Source organism: Coptis chinensis, chromosome 8 (assembly GCF_015680905.1).
Source record: "Coptis chinensis isolate HL-2020 chromosome 8, ASM1568090v1, whole genome shotgun sequence".
Lineage (NCBI taxonomy): Eukaryota > Viridiplantae > Streptophyta > Magnoliopsida > Ranunculales > Ranunculaceae > Coptis > Coptis chinensis.
The window spans coordinates 85,590,339-85,607,940 of NC_141463.1; the positions used below are offsets into that span (position 1 = coordinate 85,590,339).

The 17,602-nt window shown below is 38.6% G+C and overlaps 1 long non-coding RNA gene and 1 pseudogene across 2 annotated transcripts; one reads left to right on the forward strand and one right to left on the reverse strand.

Annotated features, from left to right (window-relative positions):
• Nucleotides 1-177: 177 nt before the first annotated feature.
• Nucleotides 178-17,464, reverse strand: LOC147483791 (uncharacterized). The gene is made up of 3 exons (XR_015204286.1): nucleotides 16,931-17,464; nucleotides 16,721-16,800; nucleotides 178-945 (listed from the first exon to the last, which is right to left on the reverse strand). It is a non-coding gene; the product is annotated as an uncharacterized LOC147483791 (long non-coding RNA).
• On the forward strand, nucleotides 1,060-14,246 carry LOC147483792 (U-box domain-containing protein 15 pseudogene; annotated as a pseudogene). The gene is made up of 3 exons (XR_015203917.1): nucleotides 1,060-1,071; nucleotides 1,149-1,574; nucleotides 13,024-14,246. The product of XR_015203917.1 is annotated as a U-box domain-containing protein 15 pseudogene (transcript).
• Nucleotides 17,465-17,602: the final 138 nt, after the last annotated feature.

Sequence of the window (17,602 nt, forward strand, 5' to 3'; positions counted from 1 at the left end):
TCAATCTACTACTTTGAAACCAATTAGAATCATCACAATTGGCTTCAAATTGAAGACTGAACACTAAAATTTCACTATACTAGAACACTAAGTGTCCAAATAATTGGCATGGTTAGTTGCGGAACTATGAAATGGAAATATATTGCAGAAGTTTACAACATTATCAAACACAAGAAATGTAGAAACCTCTTGCTCATGTTTAAGCCAATTATAACTGCATAACAGCCTTAAACTCATCACTTCCAACTTCCAAGAATCTAGATTGGGAAAAGGAATGTACTGACATTTTTTTTTCCCATTGTCTTACTGTAACAGTGTAACAAGTGACTATTATTTATGTTTTGTCTTCTACAATCAAAACAAATTCAAATACAACAATGCCAAATAATTACAAACACCACTGTGTATACAAAGATATTAAATCATAAGAAGTAAATCCCAACTCATCAATGATCTCTATCATTATGGTCCTTGGCCATCTCTTGCTTCTGCTTCTCAACAAGCTTATCAAGGGCAGCTTGTACAGAGTCGCTACCACCAATAAGCAATTTAGTAATTATCTCCGGATCTCTCTCAAAACAAGCGTCTTCAAATTCTCGTCGTGCATTCTCTTAGGATGTCCCGCCACAAGACACCACGAGAATCAGACCACGTGAAGAAGCGGGTGGCCCTGATGATATCTCGATAGAGGCTGAGGGCTTCTCGACGGGTACTTGTGAGGTGTTGGTGTCTAATGAGCTCTTCTTCGTCACTGTCATAGCTTTTCTCTTTCTTTACTATGTGCCTCTCCATTAACTCTTCTATTGTGTCTGGGCCATTGTGTAAAAGCTTTCGTTGAACAAACAAATGGCTTCTTATGACATTCAGGTTCAATGAGGATGCAATCTTTCTACATTTCTCAACCTTCATTGCCATCTATTTCTCTCACAACACTACCTTCAAATACTGTTAAAAATATTAAAGCTGGTCAGATACCATAAAAAGAAAAACTACAAAAGGAACTTGAAGCAATTAGACATGATAAAGAACTGAAATTGGTATAATCAGTATTCTTTGACCATGCTAGACTTGGTATTTCCTATGCACTAAGCATCTTATAGCCTGCTCCCTAATCTGTTGCATTGCTTTGATGTACTTCTCTGTTTTAGGTTGAGTTGGTGTCAGTTCAACTTAAAAGAGCAAAGCAGCGGACAGATACGCAGGATATAGAGCTTGCAATGGATACAATGGTTGTAGTTTTGGAAAAGGATGATCGCAATGCAGACAGTGCCATATTGGAAAGACTAGCAAAAAAGCTGGAGCTACATACCGTCGTAGACTTGAAGATGGAAACTATAGCTATAAGGAAAATTGTGAAAGAAAGAAATGGTTAAAATGCAGAAAGCACCCACAAGATGATAGACCTTCTGAACAAATTTAAACAAATTGCCGGGGTTGAAGTGTCTGATGTGCTCAATGAACTTGCTGAACCGAAAACTCTTGTGAAGTGCCCGTCTTTGTCTGTCCCTCACGAATTCCTTTGTCCAATCGCACTAGAGATAATGTCGGACCCTGTTATTGTGGCTTCCGGACAGGTAAACGTTTGGCCCTTTTGTTTTTTCCTTTGTAACAAGGGAATCCCATCTCTTAAAAGAGTTTCTATGTTACTATTTAAGTTCATTTGTCGTTCCTTGTTCCACGCCTGTAGGATACATGCTAATGGGGAGAGTCTTTGTCACATATCAGGTTTTCTGCATATAATTATTTTGGTCTTGAATAGCTAAACTGCCAATTGATTTAAAAACACAGTATATAGGTCCAAAAGTGAGAACCTCAATTAGGAACAATAGCAAGGAAAAGACAAAGTCTGATTCTGTCACAGCCCGAATTTCTAAACAATAACAAAGTGAATATTTGAAATATAATTATCTCAAACATCACTAGGTTCACTTGTTTAAAAACCCAGACTATGACGGAGAATACTACACATACAAACCCTAATAGCCATGTCATAAAAGAAACAACTTAAAATAAAATCATCCCCATAATTATCCGAAATCTAGTTATTTAGATAACATCCTTCTAAATAAAACATCAAACAAACTCTCCAAATAAAGTTCATCACTACCATGTCCTCATGCCATGAAAAAAGTAAACTACGTTATTACATTCCTCCAACAAAGAAATCAAACCTAAAAGAAAACTCACGAACCGCTCCAGGCACGAATCCAAATCACACGCCGCGATTCCACTGCCTTCCACCTATGTTCCCAAGAACACACCCACGTTGCCAAAATAAAGCAAACATAGATTGACAAAATGGAATTTCTTTGGTATGAAGTAGACTAACTACATATAAACATTTCAAAACCTTACTTATCCCACTAACACTTTAAATCTATCCTAACCTAATCATTCTCAGCTTGGAAGACAAGTAGTTCCGTCATCTCAAACGGCATAGTTTCTTCCCAAGCAAAACTTCCTTTTTTATAAACCTCCATTTTATTAACTCATTCTAATAACTCCCTTTTAATATCTAAATAATTGAATTACACTTACCGATATCTGCCGCTGTATAAGGGTAGGATCGCGTCCCTGCACAAAATATTATTAAGTCCTACCCTCCTGCAAAAGAAAGTTAGAACTTGTATATATAACATATGTAAATATCCTATATGCATTCAAAAGTAAGCCCAACACACTTGCATCATCAAATAAATTTCTCTTATCACTTAATCAATTACTTTTCTTATACACCCACCCTTTAGTACCTACTCCACGATTTGCACTCCACACATTTGCCAAAATCACACATTCCTCAATGCCTTTTCTCCCCATCGAATACCACAATATCATAGCCATCTCCTCTGGGCTTTCATTCACATATTTCCACGACCTCTTTGGGCCTGGCTTCTTCAGTCATTCATGGCACATTCAATGAATACCTTAGGTCATTCCCGCCACATTCAAGGAATACCTATCATATCAACTAACGGGCCATTCATGGCACATTCAATGAATGCCTGGGTCATTCCTCGCCACATTCAAGGAATACCCAATCCTACATCCACATACATTCAAGGAATACAACTCACCCAAGAAGTGAAATACCTTAGTTCCTCTTTAAATTCGACTACAATTTGGTCATTCATGGCACATTCAATGAATACCCTTATATAACAACGGCGGGCCATTTATGGCACATTCAATAAATGCCCACCTACATATGACTTCATCATCATAAACTCAATTCTAAAACTTGAGGCGTGGAGAGTTCTAAAAGGGTGCGATAAGTTTTGTTTACGATTATTGTATTTTATTGCATAGATTATTTCGAGAACGTTAGGAAAATCTTGATTCAATTATTTTTGGTTTACGGCGTTATTAATTTCATGGATGTATAAATGTCATAACGTTGTGTATCTCAAAAGATTTAAAAATCACAAAGCAAGAAATACACGCATACAAAGTATATTTATAAAGGTCTTAGCAAAAATCAAACACGCATTAATAGTCCTAGACTTATCTTATTAGACCGAATCATAATTTTAGGAAAAAGTCAAATTTTCGGTCAATCGGTCAAAGTCAACCCCGGTCAAAGTCAACGAAATAACTCGGTCAACCCGCCTAAACTCCAAAACCCAAAAGCCCAAATCCTAAGGCCCATAATCTAATCTAAAAGTCAAAATTTTAAAATCCAAAACAAAAGATAATAGCCCACGATTTTGGCCCCAAGCCCAAAATCGTTTTTGCTCTTGCTCATCTCCTTCCTCTCCAATTTCAAACAACCACCACCGACCACCACACAGCCACCACCCCATCCATGGCAAAAGAAACCCTCGCGGTTTAGTTCAGGGAGAAAACCCTATCTACCCATATCAACAATACTTGATTCTCGCTATATCTTTGCAAAAATCGACCGACGCCATTAAAGCTCTCCCGAAGCTTCCACAGTATAGCTTCGGCACCACTGAGCCATCTCCACTCAACACACAACCCTCAACACCTTACCCCACATCCTCCATGTTCAATTCCAACCAACAAAACATTCACACAACAAAAAAAAAGAAACCGCCAGGATATGGTTCAACGCCATAATGGGTTTGTTTCCAAGGCTTCCCATCTCACCCAATCAACCCAAACACCAAACAATAACATTCACAGTTAACAATTATCATTACCACAAATCAATAAAACCACACTTCGGAAAAAAAAAAAACAAAGAACGGTTTTGTTCACCGATGGCGGCGCCATTGATCTTGCTATGTTCCGGTGAGTTTTTACCGATTCAATTTAGAGTCCAGTTATTAACCAATTCCCTATGCTAACATATAACCAAATTCCATAGCTAAACAAGAGGAGAGAAAACTAGAATAACGGCAAAGGCAAACAAAAACCGAATAAAACAAAACCGACGATCAAAACCAAGATGAACACTTTTTTTTTTTTCTAACGGATAACGAAAATTTATAAAAACATAAAGTATCTACTCATTTGTTATAACCGAACGGCTCCGAAATCGAAACCCCGCCGCTCATCGGCGTCACGAACGATAATCTTCCTCGCTCAAAACCCTTTTTTTTTTCTCAAGAAAAAACTCTCACCTTTTTTTTTTCTTTCCTCAAAACTCTATGTGAGAAACCCTTATTTTCTAGTTTTTCAAACCTCTCCTAAAACCGGGTTTTAAACCTATCTACTTACTTACTTTTTTTTTTTCCAAAACTACATTTGGATATCCTATTTCGCTTTCTATTTACATTATTATTATTATTATTACTATTAATATTATTATAGGAAATGCAAATAAAAGACGGGGTGTTACATATTTTGGTATCAGAGCCTAGGTTAGCTTAGTGTTGGAAAGTCTAAGTGATCCTCGGATGTGGAATGTGGGTTATAGTGTTGAGAGTTTTGGATATATGTGAATATTAATGGGAGTTTTGTTTGAACTGTAGATCATGGTTGAAACACGACATGGTAATACCACTGGACCTGCAGTGAACACTCCATCTGGTGTCGAGTACTGATTTGAATCGGTTGTTGCGGCTATCGCGGAATAACCATCTAGTTCGGGGAGATCCTTTTGTCAAAGCCTTGATAAGGAGTTTGGTACTCTTGGTGAAGCGATTCTATCGGTGTTGGAACGCTGGACGCAGCAGAAGTCTTGATTCAAAGTTGTGAAAATGTATTTGAAGTGATCACGGCTTCGAGATCTCGTGGCGAGTTGGCGACCACCAACTTGACGACGCCGCTAGGTTTTGGTGGCGAGCTCTCCCCTAGTTTGGACAATCGGAACTTTGACTTGGGAAGACTTCAAGAGTTAGATTTGAGAGTAAATTCATTCCCGAGGCGATAAAAAATGGTTAGCTCAACAGTTCTCTGAGTTGACTCAAGACGCGAAGTCCGTGGATCGGTATGTGACCAAGTTTAATGAGTTATCGAGGTTTGCTCCCCATCTTGTGGATACCGACAAGAAGAAAAACCAAAAGTTCATACGTGGGTTAGAGAGTCACTTGTCCCAAGAAGTTGATTCCTTTTGATGGGGACACTTTTGATCGTGTGTTGGACTTGGCCTCGAGATATGAGGAAGCGAAATCACGATTAAAGAGAGTCGAGGGAAAGAGGAAGTTTGGTGAGATACCGGTTGTTGGTCCCCAGGCACTTTTGAGAAGCGGCTACCGAATCGGTTTAGGCCTTATGATGTACCTCGAGGGGTTCGTTTGAGACCACCATCCCGGGGTTTCGGGGAGGATTTCATCGCCAGGTGTATTCCGACCCGTGGAGGATTTCATCGCCAGGGGTGGTTATAGCCACCGGGCGGTCGAGGCTATAGACCTCGGGGGAATCGATGGCGGCGGGGGTCCCGGCTTCGGTCGAAGCTCCGCTCTTCCAGATCGACCAAAGATCATTACTTTTACATACCAAAGACTGAATGCTCGAGCCATAGTTCCTGTTGAAAGAACTTCTGGGGAGTGTAAGCAGGGGCATTTATCTCGTTATTGCCCTACCAAGCGGGGTAATCAATGTATCGAGCACCAAAGACTACCACTCGCTCGTCTTAGAGCCTATGCGCTATGCGGGACCACAGGAATGTTGAAGGTACCTTTAGTTCATCTCGGTTTACATTCGAGTTTTGTTTGATTCGTGCTTCCACATTCATTTATATCTCGTCGGTATGTTGAAAAGAAAGTTTTAAAACTACCCTTTTACCTAAGCCTTTCGTGGTTGAGACAATCGTTAGGAGGTTCTGCACCTTGTATGACGAGTGCAAAGGTTTTAAGTTATGTTTCTTAGAGCGTGTCTTTATGGTAGACTTGATCGTTTTGGGGTTTGAGGGTTTCCATTTCATACTTGGTATGGACCGGTTGACACGCTATCATGTTACCTTGGATTGTCGCGAGGAGGAGGTTATAGTGAATACACCGGCATGCCGAGGTTGATTCACACCGTGTTAAGTAAGGAGGACTTCGATGATGTCTAGCTTCACGTTTCTATAGAGATACCCACGAGGGATATCGACGATGTGGAAGTAGTGAGACTTCAAGATGTTTTTCGTGAGATTCCGGGTTGCCACCCAAGAGGGAGGTGGAGTTTCAGATAGACTTGTTACCGGGACGCACTGTTTCAAAGTCGGGCTTACGGTTGGCACCTAAGCTTTTGGATCTAAAATGAAAGTGCAAGTCGAGGAATTACTCGCTAGGGGTAAAGAGTTTAATGTTTAGTGATTTTGTTTTTGGCTTAACCATATCTTTTTTGAGTATATGGGTTTGAATCTTTTAAAAGGTGTGTATGACCGTGTTCATAATGACCGAAACAACTCACCATGGGTGCACCTGCGATTTTGTTTCCAAGAAGGATGGTACTTTGAGGATGTGTATTGACTTCGTGGATTTAAACCAGGTGACTATAAAAATAAGTATCCGCTTCCTAGGATTGATGACTTGTTGGATCACCAAAGGGGCTAAGATATTTTTGAAGTTCGATTTAAGGACCGGTTATTATCGATGGGAGTTGAAGAGAAGAGTATTCCTTTAACCGCATTTAAACTCAAGTTATGGGTTGTATGAGTTTTACGTGATGGATTTTTTGGTTGTTTAATGCACTCAAGATTCTTTATGGACTGATGAATCGTATATTCAGCCCTATTTGGATAAATTTGTGATTGTTTTCATTGATGACATTTTAGTGTATTCACAAAACACGTAAGAACATAAGATGCATTTGAAGACATGATCTGATGTTAACGCCCGAACATAAGTTGTATGCTAAGTTTAGCAAGTGCCATTTTTTGGGAAGAAGAAATTCGTTTCTTGGGACATGTGGTATCTAGTGAAGGGATTGTTGTAGACCACGAAAAAGGTTCCGCAGTTGAAAGAATGGAAACAACCAACCAACGCCACGAGATTAGAAGTTTCTTGGGGTTAAATTTGGATATTATCTGAGATTTATCGAGAAGTTCTCACTTATTGCAGCTCCGCCACCAAGTTAACTAGGAAAGATGTGAAGTTTATGTGGACTAATGATTGTGGAGAAAGCTTTCCTAGAATTGAAACAGAGGTTGACTACGTCCAATTCTAGTAATTCGACTAGAGCGCGAAAGTTAGTGGTTTTACTGATGCTAGTGGAACCGGTTTGGGTTGTGTGTTAATGCAAGACCGGAAGGTGGTGTCGTATGCTTCACGACGGTTTGAAGATACACGAGACGCTTATCCTACTCATGACCGGAGTTAGCGGTAGTGGTTTTTGCTTTGAAGGTGTGGAGACATTATTTATATGGTGAGAAGTTCGAAACTTTACACACGATCACAAAGAGTTTGAAGTATCTTTATTCACAAAAAGGAGTTGAATATGAGACAACAGATGGATGGAGTTCATAAGTAGTTATGACTTCGATTCAAAGATCACCCGTGCAAGGGCAATGTAGTTCGCGGATGCACTTAGTCGATTACTTCAGGTTTTGACCACTCTTATGGTGCAAAAGAGTGGAAGAGTTTAGAGACTATAGCAGCTTATGATGTCCGGACTACACCGGATCTACGTATTTGGGTATATATGCAGGTTTGGAGGTTAGCCGGTGATTTTCGATTAGAGTGATTGCCATGCAAACACGAGACCGATTTCTTTTGAAGTTGGTTGGATGATCCGGTTATTGATATTTTAGATGATTGTCCGTCCCGATTGGGCGTAGATTCCGATGGAGGATTGAGATTCCATGAGAGATTATGTGTACCCGAGATGATGCGAGTTTAAAGAAAGAAATATTATATGAAGTTCATCGTTCTCGGTTTACAATTCATCCCGGAGGAACGAAGATGTACCAAGACTTGAAGAGGACCTTTTGGTGGGAAGGAATGAAAAGAGATGTCTGAGAATATATTTCTCGTTTTAACTTGTCGGCCAGGTTAAAGCGCAGAAAGATCGAGACCTTCCGGATTATTGCGACCATTAGAGATACCGATGTGGAAATGGGAGCATATTTCTATGGATTTCATTGATGGTTTGCCTAAGTCTCGAGAGGGTAATGAATCTATTTGGGTTATTGTTGATCGCCTAACGAAATCTGCTCATTTCATCCCTATCGACGCGCGTAGAAATACGGATAAGTTAGTTTCCTTGTACATTCGGAAGCCGGTCGTTACATGGGATTCCAGTGAGTATTGTTTCGTCATCGAGATCCTTTGTTCACTCCGAAGTTTTGGAAGAGTTTTCGCCGTCTTATGGGCACTAGTTTGGCGATGAAGTCATCGCTTATCATCCCTCGCATTGACGGATGGATGACGAGGGTGAATCGATATTAGAAGATATGTTACGGTCTTGTGTAAATGGATTTTGGTGGAGGATGGGAGGAGCATTTACCTTTGGTGGAGTTTGCATATAATAACAGTTTCGGAAAGCATCGGTATGGCACCCTTTGAGGCTTTGTATGGGCGTCCATGTCGATCACCGCTTGTTAGGCGAGATGTGGGAGACCAAAGTATTACTTTGGCCTGAGATAGTGAGAGAGACATCCGAAGCGCATTAAAGTCATTAGAGAAAGGATTAAAGACAAAGACAGTAGGCGTAAAAGTTATCGCAGATTTGAAGAGGAAACGGGTAGAGTTTTTCTATAGCGATTTTGTGTTTTTGAAAGTTTCCCCTATGAGGAGGAGTTATGAGGTTTGGCATGAAAGGAAAGTTGAGTCCACGATATATTGGACCATATGAGATAGTAGCCTCCGTTGGTAGTTTGGCGATCGCCTTGCTTTGCCGCCTAATTTAACGATGATTCACGATGTCTTCCACGGTCATGCTACGGAAATGTGTGAAAGATCCCATCGAGGTTGTTCACCAGCAGAGCTAGAGTTGAACGATGATGTAACTTTTACGATGAGGCCTATCATGATAGTAGATAGGGATGTGAAACACCTTTAGGAGGAGGATTGTAAACTTGGTAAAAGTGCGATTGGGAGTGAAAGGGAAAATGACGTGACACGGGAACTTGAAGATAAGATAAGATAAGATGCACCACGAGCTCTTCTCTCGACACTCTACCTTGAATCTCTCGACGAGATCCTTTTAAAAGGTGTGTATATTATAACACCCCGCCTTTTATTTGCATTTCCTATAATAATATTAATAGTAATAATAATAATAATAATATAAAATAGAAAACAGAAATAGGATATCCAAAAGAGTTTTGGAAAAAAAAAAAAAAGTAAGTAAGTAGATAGGTTTAAAACCCCCGGTTTTTCTGGAGAGGTTTGAAAAACTAGAAAATAAGGGTTTCTCACATGAGTTTTGAGGAAAGAAAAAAAAAAAAAAAAAAGTGAGAGTTTTAATGAGAGAAAAAAAGGGTTTGAACGAGGAAGATTATCGCTTCGCGACATGTTAGGCAGAGGGGTTTCGATTTCGAGCCGCTCTCGGTTATAAACAAATGAGTAGATACTTTATGTTTTTATAAATTTCTCGTTATCCGTTAGAAAAAAAGGTCGGTTCATACTTGTGTTTTGATAATCGTGTTTTGTTACGGTTTTTCGTTTTTACGCCGTTATTCTAGTTTTCTCCCTCTTGTTTAGCTATGGAATTTGGTTATATGTTAGCATAGGGGAATTGGTTAATAACCGACTCTAAATTGAATCGGCCGAAACTCTCGAACATAGCATCAATGGCGGCCGCCATCACCGAACAAAAAACCGTTTTTGCTTTTTTTCCAAGTGTGGTTTTTATTGATTTGTGGTAATGATAATTGTTAACCGTGAATGTTATTGTTTGGTGTTTGGGTTGATTGGGTGAGATGGGGAAGCCTTGAAACAAACCCATAATGGCGCTCAACCATATCACAAGCGCTTCCGTTTTTTTTTGTGTGAATGTTTTGTTGGTTGGAATTGAACATGGAGGATGTGGGGTAAGGTGTTGAGGGGGTCAGTGTTGAGTGGAGATGGCTCGCTGGTGCCGAAGCTATACTGTGGAAGCTCTGAGAGAGCTTTAATGGCGTCGGTCGATTTTTGCAAAGATAACGTAATCAAGTATTGTTGATATGGGTAGATAGGGTTTTTCTCCCCGAACCAAACCGGGGTTTCTTTTTGCCATGGATGGCGGGTGGTGGCTGTGTGGTGGTCGGTGGTGGTTGTTTTTGAAATCGAGAGGAAGGAGATGAACAAGAGCCAAAACGATTTTGGGCTCAGGCCAAAATCGTGGGCTATTATCTTTTTGTTTTGGATTTTAAAATTTTGACTTTTAGATTAGACTATGGGCCTTAGGATTTGGGCTTTTGGGTTTTTGGAGTTTAGGCCGGGTTGACCAGAGTTGACTGTTGACTTTGACCAGGGTTGACTTTGACCAGTTGACCCGAAAATTTGACTTTTTCCTAAAATTATGATTCGGTCTAATAGGATAAGTCTAGGACTATTAACGTGTTTGATTTTTGCTAAGACCTTTATAAATATACTTGTGTACGTGTATTTACTGCTTTGTGATTTTTCTGTCTTTTGAGATACACAACGTTATGACATTTATACATCCATGAAATTAATAACGCCAGAAACCAAAATAATTGAATCAAGATTTTTCTACGTTCTCGAAATAATCTATGCAATAAAATACAATAATGCGTAAAACAAAACTTACCGCGACCCTTTTAGAACTCTCCACTCAAGTTTTAGACCGAAGTTTATGACCGATGAAGTCATATGTAGGTGGGCATTTATTGAATGTGCCATAAATGGCCCCGTTAGTGTTATATAAGGGTATTCATTGAATGTGCCATGAATGACCAAATTGTAGTTATTTGCCCTAAAGAGGAACTAAGGTATTTCGCCATGCAGCGAAGTCAGTTATTTCCTTGAATGTATGGGAATGTAGGATTGGGTATTCCTTGAATGTGGCGAGAATGACCCGGGCATTCATTGAATGTGCCATGAATGGCCCGTTAGTGATATGATAGGTATTCCTGTGAACGCTAGGAATGACCTAAGGTATTCATTGAATGTGGTCATGAATGACCGAAGTTTTTAAAAGAGGTCAAAATATGTGAATGAAAGCCCGTGAGATGGCTATGATATTGTGGTATTCATGGGAGGAGAGGCACACATGAATGTGTGATTTGGCAAAATGTGTGTGGAGTGCAAATCGTGGAGTAGGTACTAAAGGGTGGGTGTATAAGAAAAGTAATTGATTAAGTGATAAGAAAAATTTATTTGATGATGCAAGTGTGTTGGGCTTACTTTTGAATGCATATAGGATATTTACATATGTTATATATACAAGTTCTAACTTTATTTTGCAGGAGGGTAGGACTTAATAATATTTTGTGCAGGGACGCGGTCCTACCCTTATACAGCGGCAGATATCGGTAAGTGTAATTCAATTATTTAGATATTAAAAGGGAGTTATTAGAATGAGTTAATAAAATGGAGGTTAATAAAAAAGAAAGTTTTGCTTGAGAAGAAACTATGCCGTTTGAGATGACAGAACTACTTGTCTTCCAAGCTGAGAATGATTAGGTTAGGATAGATTTAAAGTGTTAGTGGGATAAGTAAGGTTTTGAAATGTTTATATGTAGTTAGTCTACTCATACCAAAGAAATTTCCATTTTTGTCGAATCCATGTTTGCTTTATTTTGGCAACGTGAGTGTGTTCTTGGGAACATAGGTGGAAAGCGTGGAATCGCGGTGATTGATCGGATTCGATGCACCTGAGGGTTCGTGAGTTTTCTTTTAGGTTTGATTTCTTTGTTGGAGGAATGTAATAACGTGGTTTACCTTTTTCATGGCATGAGGACATGGTAGTGATGAACTTTATTTGGAGAGTTTGTTTGATGTTTTATTTGGAAGGATGTTATCTAAATAACGAGATTTCGGATAATTATGGGGATGATTTTATTTTAAGTTGTTTCTTTTATGACATGGCTATTAGGGTTTGTATGTGTAGTATTCTCCGTCATAGTCTGGGTTTTTAAACAAGTGAACCTAGTGATGTTTGAGATAATTATATTTCAAATATTCACTTTGTTATTGTTTAGAAATTCGGGCTGTGACAGATTCATTCAGTAATATTCCACCGTACCAATTAGAATGAGAGCCTCAAACATATACTAGGTTTTTCATAGGTCAATGCCTGACAAAAAAATGTAGTGTTGCACGAAGGAAAACTTTTCCAAGCTATACTTTATTATTGAGGGCTCTCCCATACCATTATCTCCATATAATCCAATCAGCCGCATGCAAGGGTTGGATTGAACCTTAATCCTGTAAACTTGCTCTAAATGCCAGCATGACTTACTCTCATCATGTCATATTCCTTCAGAGGATGATTACTCTATACTTTATGTGTTGTATGTCATTGTTAAAATTTCTTTTTGACAAAGGAATTTATAAAAGAAAAAGAAGAAAAATAATATTTGAGTAATTTTTGTTCCGGACGTTGTGGCTGAGTGAAACTTGTTATTTTTAGAATTTTTCTGATATCCATATCTTATTATCTTTTGCTACTGTAATGTGCTGGAGAGGTATGTAAAGGGGGCTAACGTATTTCATTTCTTTTTGCATCTTTCTTATTCCTTAAAAGACTTACGAAAGGGAAAGCATACTGAAGTGGTTTGAGGCGAACCACAGAACCTGCCCAAAGACCCGACAAATTTTGGCTCACCTATCTCTAGCTCCAAATTTTGCCCTCAAAAACCTTATTCTACGATGGTCTGAGAAGAATAAGTTTGAACTGCCAAAAAAGGATTCTGGTAGTGCTGAAGATGATAGTTCCTCCCCTGAGCACGAGGAGGAAATTACTGCTTTAGTCCGAGACCTATCATTTAGTCATCTGGATGTGCAGAGAAAGGCTGTGAGAAAAATTCGTTTGCTCTCCAAAGAGAACCCTGAAAACAGAGTCCTGATTGCCAAGAGTGGAGGAATCCATGCATTGGTTCAACTCTTATCTTATCCCGAATCTAAGATCCAGGAGCACTCTGTAACAGCTCTTTTGAATTTATCTATAGATGAGGCAAACAAGAGACTCATATCAAAAGAAGCGGGGGATATTCCAGCTATAATCGAAGTCTTGCAGAATGGAAAAGTGGAAGCCAGAGAGAATTCTGCAGCATGCTTATTTAGTTTATCCATCCTTGATGAAAACAAATTGATAATTGGATCTTTAAATGGAATCCCTCCCTTGGTAGATCTGTTGCAAAATGCAAAATGGAACGATCAGGGGCAAAAAGGATGCTGCCACTGCTCTCTTTAACTTGTCTCTTAGCCAAGCAAACAAGGCCAGAGCAGTTAAGGCCGGCATTGTGACACCTCTATTTCAGTTACTTACAGGAAGAAACTTGGGTATGATTGACGAGGCTCTATCTATATTCTTACTTCTTACATCCCACCTTGAGGGACAAAATGAGATTGGGCAGCAATCCTTCATTGAAACTCTTGTTCAGCTCATTAAAGATGGAACTCCTAAGAACAAGGAGTGTGCAGTTTCAGTTCTTCTTGAATTAGGATCGAACAATTCATCTTTCGTTTTAGCGGCACTCCAATACGGCGTATTTGATCATCTAATAGAGGTTGCAAGGAGTGGAACCAACAGAACCCAGAGGAAATCACATTCCCTTTTGAATCTCATGAGCAAATGAAAGCAGATCCTATGAATATGCAAAGCACTGTCTTGTAACATTCTTGTAGTTTCCACAACAGCTTTATACTTGTTCTCTTATGACTTCGTTGTTGGGTCTGCTTGTACTTCATGTTCACTGGCTGTTTACCTCTGTATTCTTTGTATGATAATCTTCTTCAGTGTGCTCTGACTGTTCTTACTTATGGATCCCCTCTAGTTTATTTCATTTAGTTGAATGCATAAGCTAGTTATTATCCGAAAAAAAAATGCATAAGCTAGTGTAAATAAGTGTATCTTGTGAAGCCCGTCTCTCATTTTTATTCGCCCCCCTTACAAGGCATCCATATGAATTTAGTAAACGACCACTCAGATTTTTTTTAAATCTATTCACTCCACACTTGTACAGTTGTAGCATACTAGTGTGCGCCTGCACCTCTGACCCAAAATATTCTTTGTTGACTTTGAGTGTATGAATGAACCCCCCCTGACGCTGCTAGATGGTCCACATGATAAGATATCATGGACTATAGCATCAATGGTTGGCCTACTATCTAGAAATTCCCTTCATATACAAGGATTTTTCTCGTAAAAGACCATCTTAGAGCTGCCTGCAAATGCCTATATTATGTTTTCTTCTTACTGTTGTAAATTGCTCTAAGAAGCCATAATTTCTGACATTTGGCTTCTGTTTGACAACAAACATTCTATATTGCACAAATGATTGTAGCATTATTTTAAGTGCTTGTCTGAGTGCTGCTGCTTTATTAATTAGCACTATTTGTCTGGACTTCGTTTCTTGGATGGCCTTGCTCTGAGCTGCAAGAGTAATATGCCCCAAGAGGTCTTGATTCGAATGCCTCTGCGCTGTCCGTAGCATTGTAGCAACATAACTACAAATATGCACATTAGGGATGGAGTTGAGCCATCACTCTACTTTAGTATTGGGAATTTGGATTCCCTTTTTCACGACTCATTCACTCAAGTGCATTGCATGCCCTCAGGCATTCTTGACTTGGATATGGCCTTATGGGCAATGCAACCATGTGAAGCCTAGTGATAATATATACCAGTAACCTCGTCAATTACTCTAGTTATGCACTTATGCCTATTTACAACATAGCAATAACATATGCAATCTTTTGCATATTTCATTCTTCTGAAAACCTCAATGGTGAAGACAGAAGAATCCCGCCTTCCATGTCAGACCATTCTCAAGAGTCGACAGGTATCTTGTAGTTGTATAAATGGATCATTCGCAAGCTGACTCCCAAGTTTTTTGTTAATATGGTCGTTTTCATGAACTTTAGTAACAGTGATACATCAAATTATGGCCCAAAAGAAACAAGGCCATAAAATCTCCGAATGCCCCAACTAGAGTAAATTCCTAGCTCCACCACTGATGTATGCATCTCTACAATATATCATTTCCAGACTTCCCGGAACACTCCCAAAACTATCGAATAGTGTTTTTCTAATCTCCTTTCATTTACAATTAGTACCACCAACTTTTAAGTCTTTTGTATTTACATTATAGGTCTCCAACTTTATAAAAACTTTTAATAAGCAACTTCCTGAAGAAAAAAACTTTCTAAAAACTTGAAAAATTCCTTTCTTCAGTCTTCCACAATCCCACGTTTTTATCTTTCTTCTCAAATTAGAATCAAACCCACGTTTCCTACTAATGTCTTCTAAATTAAAAAGAACAGTTCTCCTTTTTTTTTGTGTGGCGTATTTACTTCTAATATTTGTTGTAACTATGTGGCTGAAGCCCACAAGTTGTGTAGTTGAGCATGTGTCAGTCCTTGAAGAATTCATTGTGTTGTTAATCTACCCATGTTTAATGCTACTCTGTTGGGACATATATAAGGTGTGATTTATGTGTTCTGTATAATGTTTCTATGATCAGTATCTTTAAGTGTGTGTTAACTTCAATTCTTTCTTCGGATACAATTGTCAGACATAGCAAAACAGAAAAGTAGAGACCGTACTGAGGGTGCTCTACCATCATGTATCAGACCTTGCACGTTGTTATTCAAATTGGACTCAAGTTTGAATAGATATATTCAATAGCAAGGCCCAAAATTTCGATATCGGTTAATATATCGGTGTACCCAAAAACCGAGATATATCGGATATATCGGATATTTCGGTTTTTTTGGTGACCAGGCCAAAGTTTCTAAAATATCGGATATCTCGCCGATATATCTCGGATATATCGGAAATTTTAATATTAAGTTATTAATAATTGGTCAAAAAGTCAACTGATATATATCGATTATCTCGGAAATATCGATTATATCGGCGATATAAACTTTCATATCGAAAATTCCGATATATCTCGGAAAAAAAGGGATTTAATATTCGGTGAATATATATCGGAAATATCGATATCGGTGTACCAATTTACCGAGATATATCGGCGAGATATCGGATATCTCGGCGATATTTTGGGCCATGGTCAATAGTACCTCTGTTCCCGTCCTATTAGCATTACCGGATAATAACATCAAATAGGCGTTGTTGGGTACTATTCCACTGACACAGCGGGAAATAGCAAACGTTTAAAGAAATAGAAACTTGTTACGTACAAAAGAAGCACTAATAATAACATAACAGCTAGAAGAGAAACATGTAATAAAACAGAGTGATCAACCGTATTTACCTTTTAGAATTTCTGGTTAGATTAACATCTGGTCCACACCCCAAGAAAACGAACGATGCTTCATTACTTTTTCCAAGTTGCTGATTTATTGCAATACAACAACAATAAATGGGTTATTAAATTGTGTATTTATACTTAATCGAAGACGAACCAGAAACAAAATAAGGCACATTTCATTTAAAAATCATTAAAGAAATTATAGTTGACGACCTGAAATGGTTATATCCGACCAAATGTAAAATAGCAAAATTGAATCAGAGCCGAATTAATCAATCTCGCCCATCTTCAGTGCCCGAAAATTAGAGTTTATATATAAGAGGATGAAATAAGACCCCGAGACCTTTGGGCTTTTAAATCACAAGGCCCAATTTCTCCTCTTCTTCACTGACCCAACTCGGTTATTCATCTAACAACTGGCCCAGGAATGAGCATATTTTCTTCAGATATTTCTTTATCAACATTTTCGCTACTACTTTCTATCTAACAACTCTTTGTTTTTCAGCTATAAATATGCTTCTCTTGTTGAGAAGCGGAGGGCAGGACGCATTAGAATTATGTAAAACTTGTGTTACTTTTCATTACAATTTAATATATTTAAGAAATTAATATAAAATTTTGTTTATCGATTAAGCATCAAGGATTGATTTTGCCTTGTCTCTCATACTTGGGAACTAGCGAAAGAGATTGAACGAAATATATTGAAGAATAGAAAGACATGATTGACACGATTAAATTGAAAACGAAAGCCTAGACTGAGTAGAGATAAAAGATTAACTCTCTTTTCTTCCTAGAGCATAGAGGTACAAAGCTCAGTGGGTGGCTCACTATATTTATTTTTTGTTTGGATGATTGTACCTTCTATTATATGGAAATAGCAAAATT